The sequence below is a fragment of the Condylura cristata genome, unplaced genomic scaffold (genome assembly GCF_000260355.1).
Source record: "Condylura cristata isolate star-nosed mole 26May11 unplaced genomic scaffold, ConCri1.0 scaffold00037, whole genome shotgun sequence".
NCBI classification, from domain to species: Eukaryota; Metazoa; Chordata; class Mammalia; order Eulipotyphla; family Talpidae; genus Condylura; species Condylura cristata.
This window is the reverse complement of record NW_004567138.1, coordinates 2,941,826-2,963,953: the sequence shown is the minus strand read 5'-3', so window position 1 is coordinate 2,963,953 and position 22,128 is coordinate 2,941,826. Positions and strand designations below refer to the sequence as shown.

General features: G+C 39.7%; 1 protein-coding gene across 1 annotated transcript in view; it reads left to right on the top strand.

Annotated features, from left to right (window-relative positions):
• The window catches only part of ATXN1 (ataxin 1), a 394,234-nt gene that overhangs the window by 143,430 nt on the left and 228,676 nt on the right, over positions 1 to 22,128 (top strand). The window contains exon 3 of the mRNA XM_004693284.2: positions 8,066 to 8,186. The gene's annotated coding sequence lies outside the window, so the exon portion shown is untranslated. The remainder of the gene's footprint in view (positions 1 to 8,065; positions 8,187 to 22,128) is intronic.

Below are 22,128 nucleotides of genomic sequence, written 5' to 3'. Positions count from 1 at the left end.
AATAAGGCTCCTTGGCCTTGCTTAATTAAAACAGTGCAAGAATCTAATAAGAAGCATAAGACTTCACTGATAGATGCCAAAAAATCTCCTCTAGGCTCCTTAATAGGCCCTAATAACATATATACTTGTTTTACTTTTGACCACACCTACTTATTTGGACATCCATTATAGAGCTGATGGCCTCCAATTCTTCCTTTGCTGCTCCTTTTCTGCCTGCCTTTTGCTGCTTGCTGGGGTTGACAGACAGACCAGGAGGGAGAAAGAAAACTGAAGCATGGGCCCTCCCTGGTGGCGCAGTAGGTTAAAGCGCAGCACTGCAAGCTAGCGGCAACCGCTTCAGTCCTGTTCAATCCCTGGCCCCGGAGGTGACCCACATGGCACAGCAGACCTCTCCTGACTGGCCCGCTGCTCCCCTCAGCAGTGTACTTCATTGATTTGCTAGTTCTGCTCCCCAGTCTGTCTCTGGTGAATCCTTTCACTCTCTGCACCTCTGGCCTATACCCCAGTTCTGTATGCATAATTAAATAAATCTTTAAAAAAAAAAAAAAGAAGCATGGTCATGGTCAGGGTAACTTACCATTGGCACTGATTACTAATGACTATGGAGAAGAAAGCTAAAACTTCTGATAACAATATTGGCCAAAATGGACTATGTTTCACAGACCATTACTCTGGTTCTCTATTCACATTGGTCAAAGAACACAGACTGGTTCCTTTCCTGATTGATTTCAGCATGTCTGTGGTGGTGGCCTGCCACTTGGTATCATTCTAGCAAGAGAAGTTTCTGTCTGTACAGGTCTATAGGTAACAGTGGGGTAAAATATAAAACTGGCTATTTGGAGCTCAAACTTTCAACCAGAACCACTTGTTCTGGTTGAAGTCTTTGGGGACAGATGAAGCCTTTTCTTCTAAGCTTAAGTCTGATAAAATCTGGGCACAAAGTTGTTTTTTAAATTGTGCTATTCTAAAGGAAAACTAATTGGGCTTTTCTAGATCTATTTCAGTTATCTTTTCCTTTGCCTCTCCCTGGTGCTGAAGTAAACAAAGAATTCTCTTGATCTGCAATTATTTTTGGTTTGTCCATGATTTCCTGTTCTAAGTGGATAGTTTCATTTCCTTGAGCCTATGCTGTTCTGAAGCATCATTTGACTTTTTTGGTAGCTACCTGCTTAGAAAATGAATCATTAGCAATCGTTCAAATTATTTCAAAAGTTTTATTACCCCATTCCAGTTTGTCAGTTAATTCCACTTTTGAAGGTGGTGAAATAAGCACAGGAAGTAGCTTTCATTTGTTATGTTTAGAGGGTCACACAGTATGCATGCTTATTTCATTATCGCCATTCATAATCTGAGCCCATAAAATAAAAACACTAGTTTTAGATCAAATAGATCTCCTTCTTCAGTGTACAGTGATTTCACAATCTTGATAAATGATGGGGTGCACTGCTGATGGAGTGTAGATTGTCATAGTCACTTTGGAAAACAATTTGGCACTCTTGTGTAAACTTATATACCTGTGACCTGGCAAGTCACAGAGAACACCTGAGCTAGTACCCCAGAGAACTTGTGCTTATAAGTATGACTTATAATAGGAGTGAAAAAAAAAAACACTTTAGAAAGTAAAAAGGTTAAAAATCCTTCAGTTGGGGAATTTTGAAATCTTGGTAGCAGTGAATATCATGGAGCAGTAAAAATGAATGAGCAATAGCTAGTCACCAACAGTAAAGTTAAATCTTACAAATAGGATTGTGTATGGGGTGCGGGTAAGTAGCTTCAGAAGACATATAACATGATAGAATTGCTTACAATGTTCAAAATTAAGCAAGAGTAAAGTATTTATTATGGAGAATGATATAAAAAGTCAGGGTTATGACTACCTCTAGGTAACAGTTAAGGGGGATAACTTAGGGAAGTAGCAAATAGGTATATGAAACAATACTGCTAATGCCTTAATTTAGATTTATGGTGTTTGTCTTATTATGTCATGTGCTAGACTATATATACACATGTCATGTGCATTCTTTGGTAGGTTTCAGGTTCTGCATAACACAGATACTTTTGAATTGGTAGTATCAGCTGAATATCCCTTGTTTTTCCCACTTTCTACTTAACTTGTGTTGTGGTTTTTTTGCATTGTCCCCAATGTGTGACGCCACACAAGAATGATTAGAAAATGTGGTCAAAGTGAGATCCTTGAGGTTATTTGGGGGCTGAGGATATAGAGTGGGCTGGGCAGTAACTTCTAAGTGGACCGAAGCTCTCTGTATTCCTTTCCTGCTGAGAGTCTAGAAAATCTTGTGAATTAAAGGCAAAAGAACCCACCACATAAGGCTTGGTGACCTCTCGGAAAATCTGTATTTATTGTCCTAACAGTGACAAACCGTGAATGCTCGGTTTGGACAGGTTATTATGAGAAACTTGATCTTTCAATTCCCACTGTTCTTTTCTGAGCAAAATACAGCCTTTGAGTGAGGTAGGATTTGGCTTGTGTATGATGAGGTAAGACACTACACAGCCAGACAGATTGTCACAGGCTCAGAGATTCAGTCTGAAAGAAGGAAAAGTGGAAATGTGAAGAATTGGCCCATGTGAGATTAAAATTACAATCAAAGTGGAAACTGCCAGCCAGAACTGGGGTTGAGCTCCTTTTCAGTATGGAAATTCAACATCACAGAAGTAGTGGCCAGCTTGGGAAGGGAAGACAATCATTCTAGGGCATTCTCTGATTATTTTGAGAGCCTGGTAGAATCACGTGGGACATGCTGGTACTAGGAGAGTTTGTCTTATTCTATATTTCCATTGAGTATGTGTGAATCAATAACTAAATCTTTGTCACAAGGCTTCACCAGAAGCCCCTGGGTAAGTTGGTATTTTCAGACTAATTCTCAGACAGGAAAATGTGCTGCATATCTATTTTCTAAAATAGTTTCGACAACTTTTATGTAATGCTGATGCATCTGGAAGTGAAAATGCTAAGAGTTTCATTTTACTAAAAATAGATTTTTTAACCTTTAACATTAGATAACAGTTAGTGACATTTTTACCATAGCGTGAATAGTATCACTATAGATACTCATTGAAACTTGAACCAGTATTAACTGAAAAAATTTTATGTGCAAGCAACTATACATGTTACTCAGAAAAATGAGTGATTCTAAGGCGCTCACATTCTATGGAGGGAAATAAATCATTATACTGGAGGAAAAATACTGTGTATATAGGAGCTGAGGGAGTAACCTCAGAGCTGAATTTTTTTGGGGGGGGATGGAAGAACTGGGGTGCAGACCAGAGGTGTTGGGGTGAGAGGACTCAGAAGAGGTAGGGTAGGGAGCAGAACATCCAGATTTACTAAAATATATTATTAAGGGGAGCCATGGGTGAGACAGGAGAGGTCTGCCACACCATGTGGTTCTGCTCCCTGCCAGGAACCATACAGCCAGTGATAGCACTGGGATTTAACCCCGAAGACATCAGGGAGGAACTGAATTGAATCTTAAAGGAAGAGTGGTAACATTTGAGTAAGGCTATTTTCCATGGAAGTGCCAGCATCAATAAAAAATCTTGTTTTATATGTCTAAGATTTCACTAGCTTTTATTATACACATACAGGTATCATGATAATGAAATTAGTAGTAAATTCAGATAAAAAATGATCTAAGTAAATTAAAACTTTGTGCTAAATTTGTATATTTTATTTTAATTGTAGCAAAGAACAATTTATTTGTGTGAAGTTAAACTGTTGCATGCTTGTGGCCAATGAGTAGAATTATAATTCAGTTGAAAAGTGATCTAATATTCTAGTAGCAAAGCCATCAGAATGTAAGAGTTTAGCATTTTTTTATTTTCCCTCTATAGCTCCAATATTTCTCAGAAAATGACTAGGCACCAAGTAGAAATCTGACTTGCTTTTTACTTTTATCATTCATCATAGAGATAAAGATGAATTGAAAACAGAAATCTTAAAATGTAATAATGATAGTACTTTATATTTCAATTGCACATACCATATAAAACACTTTACTATTCATTATTTAAACTCAGCCAGTATGAAAGAGAAAGAGCAGTAGGATCAAATTATTAGTTTGCTCTGTAGAATAAATTACTACCAGTTCATGCTGCTCAACTGTCTACTACTGGAGCCGTTGTAAATAATTCAAGCTCATATTATGTGTTCCCTAAAGAGTGTTGCAAAATTGTCTTGCCCTTTTTTTCTCTTTGCTTGGTCTATTTCATTAAATTTCAACAATTCTAAATCAAAATAACATCTAATAGACAACATATGAAATGCTTTTGCTGGTAATTAATTCAAACATTTTATGGCATCTTCATTAGACAAATGCATTATATTTATTTATAGAGTCACATTACTCTGTCCAGTAATTAAAAGACATGAATGAAAATGTATTCTTTTTTTTTTAACAAGAGAAATAATTTCCAGTAAACATTTTCAATGATTTCAGCTAAATGTTTATAGCTCTTGAGTGCTATTTGTTATTTCTGCCATTTAGGCTTTCTAGATAATTCTTGCTCAGGAATATTTCTTTACTGTTGGTGCTTCTGGACCTCCCCACATACGCATACAGATTGCTCAAACAATAACTTTTCCTTTCATGAATAAGACCCCTAGCTTTATTTTTCTGAGTGCAACTCTGTAGCCATTTTTATGGCTTTACCAAGATGCTTCTGCTAATTAATGTTTTAATGGGAAAACATTTTGGCAAATGAAACTATTAAATTTGAAGCATAAATTATAAATTCAGCTCAGTTGCCCTAATGATAATGCTGATAGTGATAATTGTTAGTAATATTTACAGAGAGCTCCAAGGAAGCTGAGTGCTGCGCTAAATATTTTATTTAAATATATTATTAAATTCTCCCAATTGCTCTTGAAGTGTTACTATTAAGCCCATTTTACAGGTGAAATTATAACTGTTATGTCTCAAAATATTTAATAAGATTATAACATACTCTTAATAGTATATTGTAAATACTGGCTCTGGGGCTTTACATATAATAATAATGTATATATGATAGATATGAGTACATATACACACACCCACTCTGTATATATGGGTGGTTATTAATATATATGATGCATATATTACATGTGTGTATACACACACACACACACACACACAAGATCTTCCTTTGCTAATTCAACAAATATTTATTCATTGACTTCCTGCCAGGCTCCTGTGCTAACCCCACGGAGTACAGTGCTGAAGCTATATGACTTTCTTGCCTTCAAAGGACTTACATTGTATTAGAGAGATTAACTTGCTTAAAGAAAAGTACAGAAACATATGATAATTACTTTACAGCTTCCGCTTTGTGGTAGGCATTCTGAAGGTCTTCACACAAAAGCAGCCCTAATTCTCAGACTTGAAGGATGAGTTTGAGTTAAACAAGATGATGTGCAGAAGGATTGGAACCAACCAGGGAATGGAGATAAGTGAAGATAAGTGAAGCAAGGTTGGTTGGGGGGGGGGGGTTCCCAGGGATTTAGAAGCGCCAAGGTCAAGTGCAGCTAGAGAAGAAACAGCTGAGGGGTCAGAGCCTAGCATGCCATTCAGGAAGGCACACCTGGACTCTGTGTGTTGAAAAGGCAGCAGCAAATCAACCAACATCAATTAAATTCTGATTAGGAATGTCCTTTCTCCCTTCCTTCTTTCCTCTCTCTGCTCCTCCTCCCTCCCTTCCCTCCCTCTTTCCTCCATCCTCCCTGGCTCTTCCCTCTTTCTCCCTCTTCTTCCCTCTCCCCTCCTCCCTCACCCTCCTCCTTCCTCCTCTCTCTTCTTCCTTCCTTCCTTCTCCCTTTCATCCTCCTCCCTCTCCCCTTTTCCCTCTCTCCTCCCTCCCTCCTCTCTTTCCCTTCTCTTCCCTCTCTTCTTCCTTGCCCCCCGCTTCCCTCCCTCCCACTATGCCTTCTTCCTTTGTCATCCATTCAGTAGCTCTTCATTATATGTCCACAACACACCCTGTTGAATACTGAAGATAAAATGGTGGGTCTCTACAGCTTCCTAATTTGGGAGGCAAACAGGCACTGATTAATTAATCTAACAACAACAACAAAAAAAAAAAAGTAAAATTACAAAGATGACCCATCTAAGGAGAATGGTTCTGTAAAGCTTCTCAAAGGAGGTGGTGACCTGGACAGAGCATCAGAAAAGCCTGCCCTGAGGAGAGGAGGCCTGACCTGGCAGAGGAAGAAAGAGTACAGGTGATTTGACGCAGGAAGTGGGTAATTTGGGGAGAAGTCTTCACAAAGTACAGATCAAGAGCCAAGACCCCAAGGAACTTGCAAGGAATTGGAGTAAGCCAGAAAAGCTGCTGTGCAAGCTGGAAAAAGAAGACAGGCCAGCCCCACTGGGCCTCAGAGGCCGTGTTCAGAATCTGAACCCAGTGGAACATCAGCGGCCGCTTCAAGCAGGAGCTGGGGGTGGATGGCGCAGTGGCAGGACTGAAGCAGGGACCAAGCTGGGAGGCTGGCATGATAGTCTGGTGCGTCGGCCTGCAGGTGGCGGAGTCACTGATTGGTGCTGGCATATGGCACCGAATCCTTTTTCCTTTGGGGGAAGAAAGATGCCAGGTGGACATTGGTGCCATTGCTGAGCTAAGGAAATGGAGGAGAGCAGAATCCATTCGACCTGAATTTCCAGTAAATGTTAAGGGGGTGGGGTGAGGGGGAACAGGAGAAAGAATGGAAGAGCTGAGGTCGCAGGCTGGCCTTGAAGAGCGAGCAGGTGTCTTCCAGCTGGCAAGCAGAGGCGAGGCTGGCTCATCAAAGCGAGTGGCAGGTTCAAAGGCGCAGAGGCTTAATGCAGATAAACACTTAGGTGTGTACACATGTACAGCAGGCAGATTACAGACGTGATGCATAAATAACTTGTTGGTGTTTGATATACTTGTATCTGTTTTGTGTTGCAATGGTTCTAACAGCTAACATTCCAGTATGTAACATTTGTAGACAGGCAAAATCTTTTAAATATTATTTAAACCATAGATGTATTATACTCTATAGAAATTCACACTTTATTTTCATCTCTTAATTTAGGGATTCCCATATGGCTTTTGATTTTATTATCTGCCTTCTTTCTAATAAAATTTTACCGTTTAGGTAATTCCTTTGTGTTTTAGATTTTTCCTTAGTGTTTTGGTATCTGGATATGGGACTGGTTGGCATTTTAAATTTAAGAAGTAATAAAAGAACTATAAATTTACTCTTGATTGAAATATAAAGATGATGATTTCAGTTGAGTTTGGCAATAAAAATCAAAGGATAATCAAATGAGAAAAGAGTGAGGATTGCCAAAAGATGGGTGATTTAACATCCCTCGGGGTAAAGCAGATAAAGTTGATTGGCTATTTAACTTTATAATGATAGGTACAGGCGTATCAATAGCAAGATCAGTCTTGAAGAGGTGGTTTGTAAACCGGGCCTTTGTGAATATGGCCTCATCATCTTGTCAGTCCACACAGAGATAATAAGGATCCTCACATTGTGTGATAGAGCGGATGATGTGTGTAAAGCATTTAGCACAGTGCTGGGAACGTAGTAAGTGTTCACTAAGTCGTGGTGAGGACTTGGATCCCTGAGGCATGCTTTACCTGGGTTATCCACAGAGCCCGAGCAGCGAAGGCCAGACTGTTAGGACAAATGCATGCATTTGTTCTGTACAACTTTTTGGCCAGAGGAATCTGAGAGAGTTGCAGATTTGGTAATGTTCCTGACATTTTCTGGAGAAGAACTAAATACTTTTTATTTCTATGACATTTCTGGAATCGTTGGGCAGGAAAGAGAAGGAACAGGATCATTTGGACTGAGACATCCCTTAGGACAGCAGAGAGAATGGGCAGACACCCTGAGCCAGAACTCTCTGTTCTGTGTCTTCTGGTTGATTTTTTGGCATTCTGACTTCAGAGCCGTGCGTGTGTGTGCATGTGTGTGTGTTTGTGTGAGAGAGATTATGCAAATACGTTTCTCTTTTCTGTGACTTCATCTAATGTGAATGAAAGCCTCTGAAAGCTACCTAACTCAGGGGGATTATTGTTCTTGTAATTACAGGTCTAGCATTGAGTTTCTCTACTGCCACCCTTCCTACTCAAGCAAAATCTGGGTGAAAAGATCTGCTGGGAAAGAGCTCACTGCTTATGTTTCTCCATTGTGATGAAAGCACTTGGTACAGGTAAATATCTCCCAAATCTTTGCTTTTGAAATTAATTACTTAGTTATTTGAGTTGAGATACCATTGCCTTGCATTGTTGTTGGTATCTTGGAAGTATAGAATCCCTCTCCTAGGTCTCATCACTGCCACAAAATCACCCTTGGTTAAGCACCATTTCCACTGTGTTCGCTTCTCCCTTTGTTCTACTCTCCTTAAACCCCTCCCACCTCTAGATACTCCAATTTTGTAGTCAACTTTCAGCATTCATTCTTAAGCATGTCTTTATCTGACCCTAAGTTTAGTATGTCTGTATCCCACATATATGTGAAACCATCTGATATTTTCCTTCTAACTTATTTCAGTGGGCTTAATCCCTTCCAACTCCATTCATGTTAAACAGATGGCATGAGTTTATCTTTTTTGGTGACTGAGTAATATTCCACTGGATATATATACCACATCTTCTTGATTCATTCATTTGTTCTGGGGCACTTAGTTTGTTCTAAAATCTTTAACCAAAAGTATCTTTTCTTATACACATGTAACATAAGTATACATCCATACATTCACCAGTTTTTGATCTGTTTATTCTTTCTCTTTTATAAAAAATCAAAACTTTGCTTTTTCTTATGGTGAAAATCTTTGGATACCATGATTAGGATGGATGACAAGACACTGATAAGAAAGGGCTAATTTTGATTTATGCTAGTCATAAATTCAGCTCAAGGCACTACATTCAGAGGGCATAGGGACAATACTCTAGCTACTGTCATCCAGCCTTTTTGTTCCTCTTAACAGGTAATGAACATCTTTTCATAGTAACACTATGTTCCTGCAACATGGCTTTTAATCATTATACAGTATTCCAGTGAATGCATATTCTAACATATTCCTAACATAAAATATTTGAAACAACCTAAATGTCCAACTAGAGGGGATCAATTTGCTTTTATGTTCCAAGAATGTTTTACAGGTCTATATTAATCATTGTTAATGGCATCTGTAAGGCAATTTCTTAGCAATAGTAAACTGCTAAATTTAAGGACACTAGAATCTTGATGCTTGTTGGCAAGTTATTGTTCAGTAAAGTCATGTTGTTTATATTTCTAGTGTTTACATTTTCAGTGTATGAAAGTACCTTGTAATCTTGCCAGCACTGAGTATTTTAAAAACAAAGAGAGACTCTGCTAGTTGATTATGAGTAATGACATCTCCAATTTTGGGGAGGGAGGGAACATTTATTAATAATCATATCCCAAAGGGCTTTCCTTCAATAGATAGTAATACCCTTGCAACTTACCAACTTTTGACATTTGAGAAATACCTAAACAAGAAAACATGGAAAGATCCCAGAAAATTTTAAGTACTTCCCTTTCTTGTCCACCTATTTTTCAACAATTACGAAATCACGATACTGTAATAGTTCCTAACAGAAAACATAGCTTTTAAAATCTCTTAACGAGAATGAAAATATAGCTAATAAATGGCCATCATTAAATATGGATCTTAAGTTATATTGACCAAGAGCATACACACACACACACATATACATACACATATATACACAGGATAGGGAACAGGATAGGTAGGGTAATTATGGTAGCACCCTCTAATTCAGAGGCTGAAGATCAAGGCAGGGAGGCCAGCAGTCTGTAGATTGTCTGTGCTCAAATTCCAACTCTGCTATTTTCTTTCTTTTTTTCTACTGAGGTATCATTTGTCTGTAACTTTATATAGACTTTAGCATAGGGTTCCACCTCAGCAACTGTACATATCATACCATGCACATCACCAGGTGCACAGTCATCATCCACCACTAACCTATGGCCTTCTTCCTCCATCCCTTTGTTAACCACCATTATTTGTTCAATTGCTTTTCTCTCCACAAGTGAGAGAAGTTATGCGAGAGAAGTTTTCTTTTCCTTCTGTCTTAATGTAATTAGTATCATCCCTTTAAGTCTATTCAAGTTTTCACAAATGGCAAGCTGTCATTTTTTTGGCCTGAGTAGTATTTCATTGTGTATGTACCCCACATCTTCTTAATCTATTCCTCTGTCTTTGGGCACCTGAGTAGTATCTCTTTGAATTTAGTATATTGATATTCCTTGGGTAAATAACCAGAGGTGGGATTACTGGATCACATGGCAGTCTTTTTTTTTTTTTTTTTTTTAAGATTTATTTATTTATTTGTGGATACAGAACTGGGGTATAGGCCAGGGGTGCAGGGGTGGTGAGAGGAATCACCAGAGACAGAAGGGGACCAGAACAGGCAGATTGACGAAGTACACTGCTGGGGGGGAGCAGCGAGAAGGTCAGCAGAGGTCTGCCACACCATGTGGATCACCTCCAGGTCAGGATCAGGATCAACCTCATGAGGAAGTGGCTTTCAATTCTTAGTGCTGCACCACCAGGGAGGGCCCTATTTTTAACTTTTTAAGGAAGCTTCTTACTATTCTCCATAATGGTTGCACCAGTTTTTATTTCCACTGACAATGTATATTCTCTGATATTTTCCTGAGGAATAACATTGGGCAATGTTATTAATCTTTGATGTCTATATTTGTAAAATTTAGATAGTAATAGTTCCTATCTCCTAGGGTATAGTTGCAAGTAAATATATGTGAAGTGTTTAAAATCTTTAAACATCCTATTTTAAGAGACTATTTAATGATAGGAGAAAATGGCCATGGTAGAAATTAAAGAAAAACAAAGTATAACATAGGTCAGTGTGTCTTCACCTAGGGCTGGGAAACCAGAATATGTGTGTTTGTGTGTGTGTGTGTAGAGAAACTGAAAAAGTGTTTTTAAATTCTAATTTCATTTGTCAAACATTGATTCACTTGGAAATTCCTCTGGGGGTGGGGGGGGGGGCGCACTGCTATGCTGCAGGGCAGGTCTGACTTCCATCCCACAGAGCTGTGAGTCTCTATGTCCCCTGGCCAATGTGAGAATAGAGCCTCATCCTATCCAGCTGCCTTGCTTCTGCAGGAAGTGAGTGCCTTGGGCCAGGAGAGCTTCCTGGCCATGTGGAGCTGCACAGAGAGAATGTGCCCAGCCTCCTATACATCACCCTAGCAGGCCCATGTTACTGAACAAGCTTCCTTTCACTAACTCCCATTCTTAAGAAATGTGCACATTATCCTATGGAACTCACAGAGTGCTGTGGGGCTACAAGTTCCGTTGGGCTCCAGCACTGAAGAATAGATGGAAAATGATGCCATTTGGCATCGGAACCACACGTGACTTATCTGGCTTTGGCTCTTGCCTTTCTCTGGCTATCCTGTGGTAGATGCTGCTTTCATGGGGGCCCAAATTGCCAATGTAATTTGAACAGCTCTGTATTTTTCAGTAAAAGAGGAACATCTGAATTCCTAATTAAGACAGTTTAGCTTAAGAACTCCTCTTTAATGGTTCATCAGCTTAAGAACTCCTCTGTAATGGTTCATCGCTACATGGTAATGAGGTTGAATAAAAAAATGAAAGTTGTACTTATACACATATATGTTATTTCAGCAAAATCAACAAGTTTATTAAGGGAGAGAGGACAACAAATGTGTTGTGAATATACATTCAGGAAAAAAGTTCATCGTGTTTTGCCAGATTCCAGTAAGGCATCTCATGGGTGGACATAGAGAAACAGACAGAGCAGAGAGACAGGTAATAACACCACCATTTGGAACATTGGGTATTTGGATAGCACTTTGGTTTCTCCTAAACTACAGAATCAATAGGACTCAAATAGAGAGGAAGAAAAGATTCTCTTGTTGTTGAGTTGCTGTCTGCTGTCGAAATGCAGACATTTTGATTAGTAGTGTTTACTGGAATGATATTCTCTAGGGAGGCAGAAGTCGGGGGAATACTAGCTTTATTTCAATGCACTGTGGCTTCAGACCTGTGTTCCAGCAGCTTTGGGTTGTCTGTATAACTAGACAATTTTTTTTTAAAAGATGTATTTATTTATTTATGCATACAAGAACTAGAGTACAGGCCAGAGATGCAGGGGGTGAGAAGATTCACCAAAGACAGAATGGGGAGCAGAACAGGCAGACTGACTGAAATACACTGCTAAGGGGAGCAGTGGGCAAGATGGGGGGTGTCTACCACACCATGGATGTCACCTCCCTGGCCTGCGATTAAACTCCTGATGCAGTGGCTTCGGATAGCTTCATAGTGCTGTGCTTTAGCCCATTGCACCACCAGGGAGCGCCCAACCAGACCATTTTTGTAATCATATAGGAAACCTACGCAACATCAGTCTAACTCACTGTAGAAAACTCAATTCATAAAGTCCTCAGGGAAGGTGGGGAGGCCTTAGGACTTTTCCAGTACAGAGGGAAAGCCTAATATTGAACTGTGAGAAACTGAGGCAGTCTTTAAATTCTAACCTCATTCAGTCATTTATCAATCATTGATTCATTTGAGAATTCCTTGAGCACAGTGTGGGGGACTGCTATGTTCTGGGACAGTTCTGAGCATTGGAGAGATGAGGTGAACAAAACAGTCCTGAGACCAGACCTGGTGGGGCTTAGAATTCTCATGGGGATCTCCCCAGGAAGAATCAGGGTGTTCGCTTCACCAGGGAGTATTTACCTTACTCTGACTTTCACCAACTCTATCCTCTTCTTATTTCAACCACCCTTTTGCACGCTGGAGAGCAAGATGAATTAGGTGATTAATTTTACCTTTTGTACACAAGCGTAATTAACTTTACTTAATTGTTTGCACGGTTTTGCGTTCCAGATCAAAGCCTGCTCCTGTAATACCTCGGCCTCTTTTTCACTTGGTGCCCTTCCACTCAGCCTGTTTGTGGGATTGTGGTTCTTCGTACCTTCCTCCCTCCATTCCTGGGTGCTTTTAGTGGTCTCTTAAGTAATAAAATCCACTGAGAGATTTCTTTTTATCTCTTTTGACCTTCAACATGGATTTGGTAAGGGCTGTATTTTTGGCTTTGAAGTGACTGTCTTCAGGGTCCTGGACTCGTATTTCCTCCCTCTCCTGGTCAACTGCTTTCTTCTGAGGCTCATGCTGCTACCATGCACTTTCTCCAAATGCCTTTCCTTTATTTTACAGGCCAATTTTAGCTGCCGGTTGCATTGCCCCATCCAACCAGCCAAACATATCTGTGCTCATCCTGGAACATTAAGCCTCAATTCAGGGACTTGCACTGCACACTTCCATCGTTAAAATAGTCCTATTGATACCCATTAAACATTTAAAATAGAAATCTCCTCAAAAAAGATCTTTTAGCATAAAGACATTATAAATTCTTCCCTTTTCCACTGCAGTTCCTTCAATCTGGAGGTAGCCTCCATAATTCATAGCCAGTCTGAGAGAAGGTGTTATTTTGAGATACTTAATGATGTTTTTCATGGTGAAATGAAAAATGTAGAGACAAAGACTGAAAGTACCTAGTGTTTTATATGTAGACGTAGCTTTTCAAAACTATTTTGGAGTATATTAGTTTCTACCATAATTTTCCAGGCTTCTGTATAAAACATTTTATTCTTTGAAAGTCTTATAAATAATATGATTTACTGTGACAGTGTGCAAACACTCACATAGTTGTTTTACTTTTCATGAAATAAGGTAGAATATTTTGTCATTTGACAGAATAAAACACATTAGAGAAGAGTTGATACCAAAATAAAAGCCATTTTGTCTTTTCATGTTGGGACACAAAGTAGAAGCTGCAGACATTTCTTCCCTATAATATATCAGGGTTATCTTTTTTTTTTTTTTAAGATTTATTTATTTATGCATACAGAACTGGGGTACAGGCCAGAGGTGCAGCAGCAGTGAGAGGATTCACCAGAGTCAGAACTGGGAGCAGAACAGACAAAGCACACTCTGGGGGGAGCAGCGGGCGGGTCAGGAGAGGTCTGTTGTGCCTTGTGGTTCACCTCCGGGGCCGGGAATCAAACTCACACTAAAGCGGCTGCCAAAGCTTGCAGTGCTGTCTCCTGCAAACTGTACTATCCAAAGTGTGAAGAAGGTGGAAATATGAAAATGGCAATGTTCTGTGGTTCTTTTACAACTTACCGTGTGTGTGTGTGTTTTCTTTTCTTTTTTTTTTCTTTTTTTTTTTTTTTTTAGAATTTATTAGACGAGATGAAACTTAAACGTTTCCTAAATTCTAGAATGTTTGTATGTGGAAGGGAACATGAAGGTCATTTACCCTTTGCTCTGTTCACTCAATACTCTCTCCTATCATTAGTGCCTTTCATTATACCAGTGGTCATATAATGAATCATTCAGTTATTGATTATAGGATTAGAAATAATTCTAGAACTTCTGGGAGTTACATGCTTTTCCCTTTGTGTTAGCAAGAAACAAATCACTCGCTTCCCTGAATGCTAAATTTTTGTGGCAGGATCTTTCCTTTTGATTAAAGAAGTTTATCATTGTTATTTATTTAGGCTTATACTAAATGTTTTAGTAAAATTTGGGAAGATGTCTACACTTGGAAATTTTTTCTTTCCTGTTTCCGGAAAGATTCTTTCTTCACTAGCTTTAATTTTTCTTTAAAATGAGCACAATAGGGGGCCTCTCTGGGTAAGTCTCGGTGCTATCACTGTGAAGACCCATGCCCACCGTAGCATGAGTTCAATCCCCGGCCATGGAGCTGACCCACGTGGCACAGCAGACCTCTCCTGTCTTCACCCGCAGTTCCTTGGCAGTGTATTTCAGTAGTTCTGCCTGTTCTGCAACCCAGTCTGCCCCTGTGAATACTCTCGCCCCCGCACCTCTGGCCTGGCTTGCACCCCAGTTCTTCCATGCAAAAATAAATTAAATAAAATCTTAAAAATATATGAATAAATAAAACAAGCACAACAGGTCCCTGTGAAGATTATTTACATATAAACCTTGAGAGCATTGCCTGACCTGGCATATAATTAATACTCCGTAAATATTTGCTGTTATTCTATGCCGTTGTTTTTCTCCCTTCTATTTTACCCCCTTTTTTTTTTTCTGGTGGAGGCTTTCTTAAGTTTTAAAAACTAATATAATCAATCAATATAAGAAAGTTAATGTTAATGTCATGTGTAGTAGGAGCTGAGGAGAGATGTGACCCACTGGCAGATATGTATCTTTTGAGGGCATCTGAGGCAGAACCCAAGTTTAAGGGGAACACCCTCGGCTTGGGGGATCAGGAGGACTTTGAACAAGGTGTTTGCTCTGTGCCTACAAGTTTTATGTCTGTCACATGTGTGGTTGCTCCCCTTGATGTCTTCCCTTTAAAAAAAAAAAAACTCCTCATCTTGCATCCTTCAGACGTTGAAGTCCTGGTCGAAAAGAACCGATGAAAAATCCCAGTCTGGGTTTATTTTCTCTGTGGGCTTGAGTACAGACCTGGAGCAGTTTCTAGACTGTGTCCTCCTTCGTGCTCAGGTGGAGCTAATGAGCTGCCCCCTCCAGTGATGATAAAACCAAACAAAATGCTCCTCTTATGCACAAAGACAACTCCCTTCCAGATGCTTAACCCCTGATTGGGCTTCCTTCCACTTGCTTAACCCCTGAAGCCAGACTTCTCACACACCAAGGGAGCTTTTCTTCATTTGCCACTGAATTACAGCCATCTCTGGAGTAGTGTTTGGCAGCTGTGTGAAAATCAAGCTGAAGTACCTCTATGCCAGTTTGGGAAAAAAGTGAGACGGAAATAGCATCTTCCAAAATAATCCAATTAAAACAGCAGGGAAAGTGGACTTGGGCTACAAGAGAGGCGGGTATGTCCTGATGTCTGCTTGTCCCTGCTGTCTAGAGAGTGAACTTCAGCTCCCTGGGGACCAAGTCAGATGCCTCCTAGAAGCCTCTCAAAGTGGGGTGTCCTTTGCGTTGCATTGAACCTTAGAATTTTTCTCTCTTTTCTCAGTGGGATAATTATCAAGCACTATTGGCACTCAAATAAATGTGTCATTTTAGGGACACCTCCTTTTTTTTTTTTTTTTTGCCCTTCCTTGCATAGGCTAATCCCAAGGGCCAGCTGTGATGACATCAGAATGTACTATGTTGAAATGTTGTTATGTTAAGACACCTTTGGAATGGTCCAGGGAGGTTGAGCTGGCAGCCCTTCTGTATGATTCCAGGTTCTTGGTAATAACAATTCCTGGGAAGAAGGTGCAAGAAGTATACCAAATAGACAAAAGCATTTGATGAAAAATAAGAATTTGTGAGATTGGAGTAGGGTAACCATAGTGAGAAATACTAAGGAACGTGGATGCAGTTGTAGTGGATATAATTTAAAGTACTGAGCAATGTGAAAAACAACCAAAAGCCAAGAAAGATTAGTTCACACAGTTATGAGTCTTCGGATCATGAGACAAGAGACATCAGGTCTCCAAAAGGGAGATTTCAGGGGCCAATGGAAGCAGAAGCTAGAGGAACTGGCCATTTTAGCTTAACTGGAAAAAGAGAGAACTTTTACAAAGAAATACAGGGGTTAAGGGTCTGGTTTTATTTAAAACTGCATAGAATCTTTAGGCAATGAGCAGAGCTCATATTCTATTCATATAATATCCTATTATATGTTCATATTATTCATATCATATTCATTATAAAATGGAACCAAAAAATGAATTGAAGGAAAATTAAATATAATTCAGGCAGTAAAAAATGTTAGATTTTTTTGTCCTCCTTGTGAGTGCAGGGGTTCAAGTCTCAGCACTATAAAGCTGTTGGCAGGCCCTGCAGCATGAGTTCAATCCCCAGCCAAGGAGATGACCCACATGGCGCAGCAGACCTCCCCTGTCATGAGGACCTCTGTATTGTTTAGGTAATACCTCAAAAAGTGTCCTGTGATCTGTGAGCCCCTCAAACGCTTTGCACTTCAGAGTGTGGAGAAGCTGTGGGGACCATTGTCACCTGGAAGGGGAACAGGTCACACAGGTGGTCACAGAGGACCAGTCCCAGAGAGGAAAGGTCTGTTGTCTAAAGCTTTAGAAGTATACATATGTGAATTTTTTTCTACTCCTCACTTTTTGACTCAGAAATTCTTCTGTTGGTGGGATTTTTTCTGAGACTCTGAGCTCTGTAATGAGCTGTCCTCTCTCTGTGGGGTGATGAGCTACCTAATGTTATTGTCATGATGGCCGCTATGTAAACCTCAACTAAAAGATCAAAGTAATAGAACTTGGTCTAGTTTCATTTACTAGAGCTCATTTAGAGCTGGAGTAGAGACCAGAGGGGCCTCTTTGGGCACAGAAGAGGAGTAAAATGAGCCTGATGCTATGTGATGAAGACTTGAGGTGGAAAAGGTGAAATATGGTAAATCTTAACACTGTGTGGGTTGGGGCACTGGACTTCCTTTATGAAGCAGCCCATCTGTCTCACTAGCTCCTGTCTCTTAATCACATATTCCATGAAGGGTTTACCTAGCTTTTTTTTTTTTTTTAAGCTTTTATCATATTCTCCTTTAAAAGTTAATGAGAGGAAATCAATTAATTTATGTGCTGTTAGTATGTATTCATTGGCATGATAGGGATATATATTTTTTAAATGTTTATTTATTTTGCAAAAGAACTTGGGTGTAGGCTAGAGGCTTAGGGGATGAGAGAATTCACCAGAGACAGAGTGGGGAGCAGAACAGATAGATCTACTGAAATACACTGCTGAGGGGAGCAGTGGGTGGGTCAGGAGAGATCTGCTGGGCCATATGTGGGTTAGCTCCTTGCCCTGGGGATCGAACACAGAGCATAGCACTGAGACTTAACCCCTAGGTCACCAGAGAGGCCCCAGCTTTATGTGTAAGTGGATACACACATGATGAGGAAACACTGCGCATGGGCAGAATAGTGTGTATTCACACAGGTGTGTATTTATGTAGGTATCCACAGATGTAGCACATGTTCTATATGCTCAACATGGAAAAGGTTCAGTGACATTAATTAGGAAGGGTGACATGAAACAGTGCAAGTCAGCACTTTAGCTAGCATTTACTGTTACAATTAAAGCATGTGATGTAACATTGTGTGTTCAGGAGAGAGTTTGCTTATTCATCATTTAGAACAATAGTTAGAGTTAAATATTAGCAGGTTTAAATGTCAATAAATGTCTAAAAATACAAATGTTCCATTGTGTGTAGTCCTTGCAACCCTACAGTGTATTTTAGAAGTGTCTCTGCTTGCTTGGAATTCAAATACTTGGATAAAGACTGTTGCAGATTGTAATTTGTAGCAGAAAATGTGCCCTGATTGTTTATTATTTTTGAGGACATTTGCAGTGCTGACCTATATCACACGTAGAAAAGAACAGCTTTGTTTGGAAAATACAGTAGGAATAGTACAAGAAAATTGAATTAAGTAAAGAAACATAGAGAGTCCAGCGTTGATGGATGATGCTTCTTATTTGCTCTTCATTATTCCCTGTGAAGGAATAAAAACTATGAAATTGGATTTGAAAACTGGATTAAGACAAATGGCTTCTCAGAATTTTCTTACCTTAGCTGTTTCCAAATTTCCTGGTAAATCACATAGTGGCTGTATAAAGAGTCTGTGTTGACTACATTAAATCTTCCTAAAAAGTGTGCAGTTGAGGTTTGTTTTTAGGAATCAGTTTACAAGAAGCAGAGACTGGGTGTGCCTGTCACTGTGCGATAGTATTTTGTACAGACACATAGGCTATTTCCTGTGTTCACTTATTTTTGTAGAGTGAGCAATACACTAAAGGGGGCATCAGAATAGTGTTTTTCTTTTCTTTTTTTTAAGATTTATTTATTTATTCATACAGAACTGGGGTACAAGCCAGAGATGCGGAGGGTGAGAGGATTCACCAGAGACAGAGCGGGGAGCAGAACAGGCAGATCAACGAAGTACACTGCTGAGGGGAGCAGCGGGCGGTTCAGGAGAGGTCTGCCTGCCGCGCCATGTGGTCACCTCCAGGGCAGGCGAGATCGAACTCATGCGGAAGCGGCTTTAGCTTCTTAGTGCAGTGCTTTAAACCCGCTGCGCCACCAGAGAGGGCCCAGAATAGTGTTTTTCTTAAGAAAGTTTCTCTTTCCTACTTATCCAAGGAGTTTTTTTTTTTTTTCCAGTTAGAATTTACTGGCTTCCCAATGAACCATCACAATGCTTTCCAGATGGTTTTATCAGACATGCTCATGAATCCATTAACTAGGTTGTAAATCACTTGAAAAGGAATTGTTTTATTTGTTGTACCTCTAGCACCCCCAAAAAAGGTTCTAAACATAATTTGTTGACTGATGAAGGCATGATCAATCACACACCTATTAGGTACAGATTCTTGCCTTAGACATGAAGGTCAGATCTACTCTGAATGGTATGTAATCTAACTGAGAGAACAACTAGAGTAAAGAAATAAATATTGGATTATAACCCAAAGAATAAAATAAATATCCACAAGTCCATAGTGATAGAAATAACTTCATAAATCATTAATTAAGTGGGGCAAAAGATACAACTTCCTTACAGAAAAGTTCCAATTAATAAATAGCAAGAAAGCTCAAGAGAAATGAAAACACATCACTGAAATTATTATTGCTGCAGGGAAGATTCGGTGATGGATGTTAGAATTAGTGGGTGAAAGTTTAAACAGAAACAGGATTATTAGTAGAGCTTCGAAGTAGCTCATTCCAAACTACTTAGTGATTACAACCAGCAAAATAGAACTCCACTGGGCTGTCCCGGCAGACTGCCTTCACTAATGATGAAGGCTGGCATCACAGGGAGACACAGTGATAGCTTTTGACCCTTTGTAATAAGTGCTGGTAAGGGCTCAGCATTCCTGTGAAGGGTGATCTCACGCTTATCAAGAAAAACTGTCAGACAAACCCAAATTGAAAGAGTGTCTAGAAAACATCAGACTGATATTCTCTGAAAGTGTCAAAGTCTTGAAAGAAAAGAAAAGATAGAGGAACTGCCACAGATTGGACACTAGTGAGACTGGATGGATGAATGCAGAATGAAATTCTAGATTGGTTCCAAACAGAAGAAGAACATTGGTGGAAAACTGGTGAAATTTAATATTTTTTTTGTTTGAAAGTGGAATTCACCCAGCATTTATTACTTTATACTTATTTATTTTTATTTTATAGTTTTTTTACATCATTGTTTATTTTTGTATAATGTTTGAGTTCTCCCCTCAGCTGTAATCCCCATGAAATTCCTACCACCAGATCACCCATGAATCATCACCATAGTCTTTTGTGCTCTTCTGTCCCCTTTTTTGACCCTTCTCCTCTGCTGTGGTATGTCTCAATTCCATGGTTTTCCTGCTAATATTGTCTCTTATTTTTCTCCTGACCTCTTTTTTTGATTTCCCTATATTCCCCCTTTAAGTGAAACTGTCTGATATTTTTCTTCTTCCTTCTGACTTATTTCACTGAGCATAATCCCCCTCAGCTTCCTCCATGTAGCTGGAAATGACACAAACTTTTTTTTTTATTTCTGTGTAGTATTCCATTGCATATACACACACCACATCTTCTTGATTCAATCACCTGTCTTTGGATATTTCATTGTTTCTATGTCTTAGCTATTGTAAACAGTGCTGCAGTGAACAGAGATGTATAGGTTTCCTTTTGAATTAATGTTTTTGTGTCCTTTGGGTAGATTCCTAGAAATGGAATTACTGCATCGTATGGTAGATCCATTTTTAATAATATCTATGGTTACTTAATACCAAGGTTAATCCTCTAGTTTTGATCATTCTTCTGTGGCTAAGATGTTAACATAAAGTGAGGTGTAGGATCCCAGAGAACTCTGTCCTTTTTGCAACACTCTGTAAGTCCAAAATGATCTTTATAAAAATCTGATTTAGGGAAAATACCAATCCACAAGCAGCAATTACAGAGCAATGGATAACAATATATAGCTGAGAGTGGGCAGTGGGCAGGGGCAATTCTGGCTTAGTGGGTGTTAAGGGCTTGAGAGATGCTGGTGTTTGGAGTGACCGGGTAGAGTTTCATTGAAGAAGCAAAATCTGTCTTGCATCTCAAAAGGAGTTGTAGAGACGAAAGTTGTAACTGCAGGAATAGCAGGGGCAAAGACACCAGAAAGGTGTGTAGGTGAACTGTGGAGGACATGTGGGAGAAGCTGATTGGCTGATGAGTGCAGTTTTGCCAACGATTAGTATGAAGGTAAATTGGACAGACTTGGGGAGATAGAGAATGAGGATTTTAGGGCATGGCAAAGTTTGAAGTGAATGCAGCAGGTGACACAGAGTTACCAGTTTTGGTCTAAGGGAGTGATTGGATGAAATGGTATTTACCTGAAATTGGTGACTGTGTGGCAGGGTGGTTGAGGTTGGGAGAGATGGGACAAGTGATTTAGGAGTTTGAAATGGTAATTAGAGATTACTTATTAAAGGCCAGTGGGGTGGGGGACAGAAAAGGAAGAAGCAACAACATATCTAATAGCATTTGGAGAGGTAGAAGCAGAGAACCTTTTGAGTGATGGGTGTGTGACATGAAGAGGAAGGAGGCAAAGATGATTCCTGAGTCAAACTTATAAGCACAGTGATGCTGGTGTCCATTAAATGGAAATAATTCATTCAGCAGAAGAATCATATATTCTAGGTAAAGAAGGAGGGTTAAAAGGAGTTAGGCCTTCCCTGGTGGTGCAGCAGGTTAAAGCATAGCACTGAGAGGCTGAAGCCACTTCAGCATGAGTTTGAAACCTGCGCGCCCCACAAGTGACCCACATAGCGTGGCAGACCTCTCCTGTCTTGGCTGCTGCTCCCCTCAGCAGTGTACTTTGTCGATCTGCCTGTTCTGCTCCCCACCCTGTCTCTGGTGAATCCTCTCACCCTCCGCATCCCTGGCCTGTACCCCAGTTCTGTATGAATAAATAAATAAATCTTAAAAAAAAAAAAGTTAAACACAATATGTGAATAGAGTGAGTCTTGAAGCAGGAAAAGCCATGAGTCAGTCTGGACTGAATGGATTTATAGATCAGATCTCTCCCACCTACATAGATTTATAGATAACCAGGTCAGGCTCACCTAAGGCATC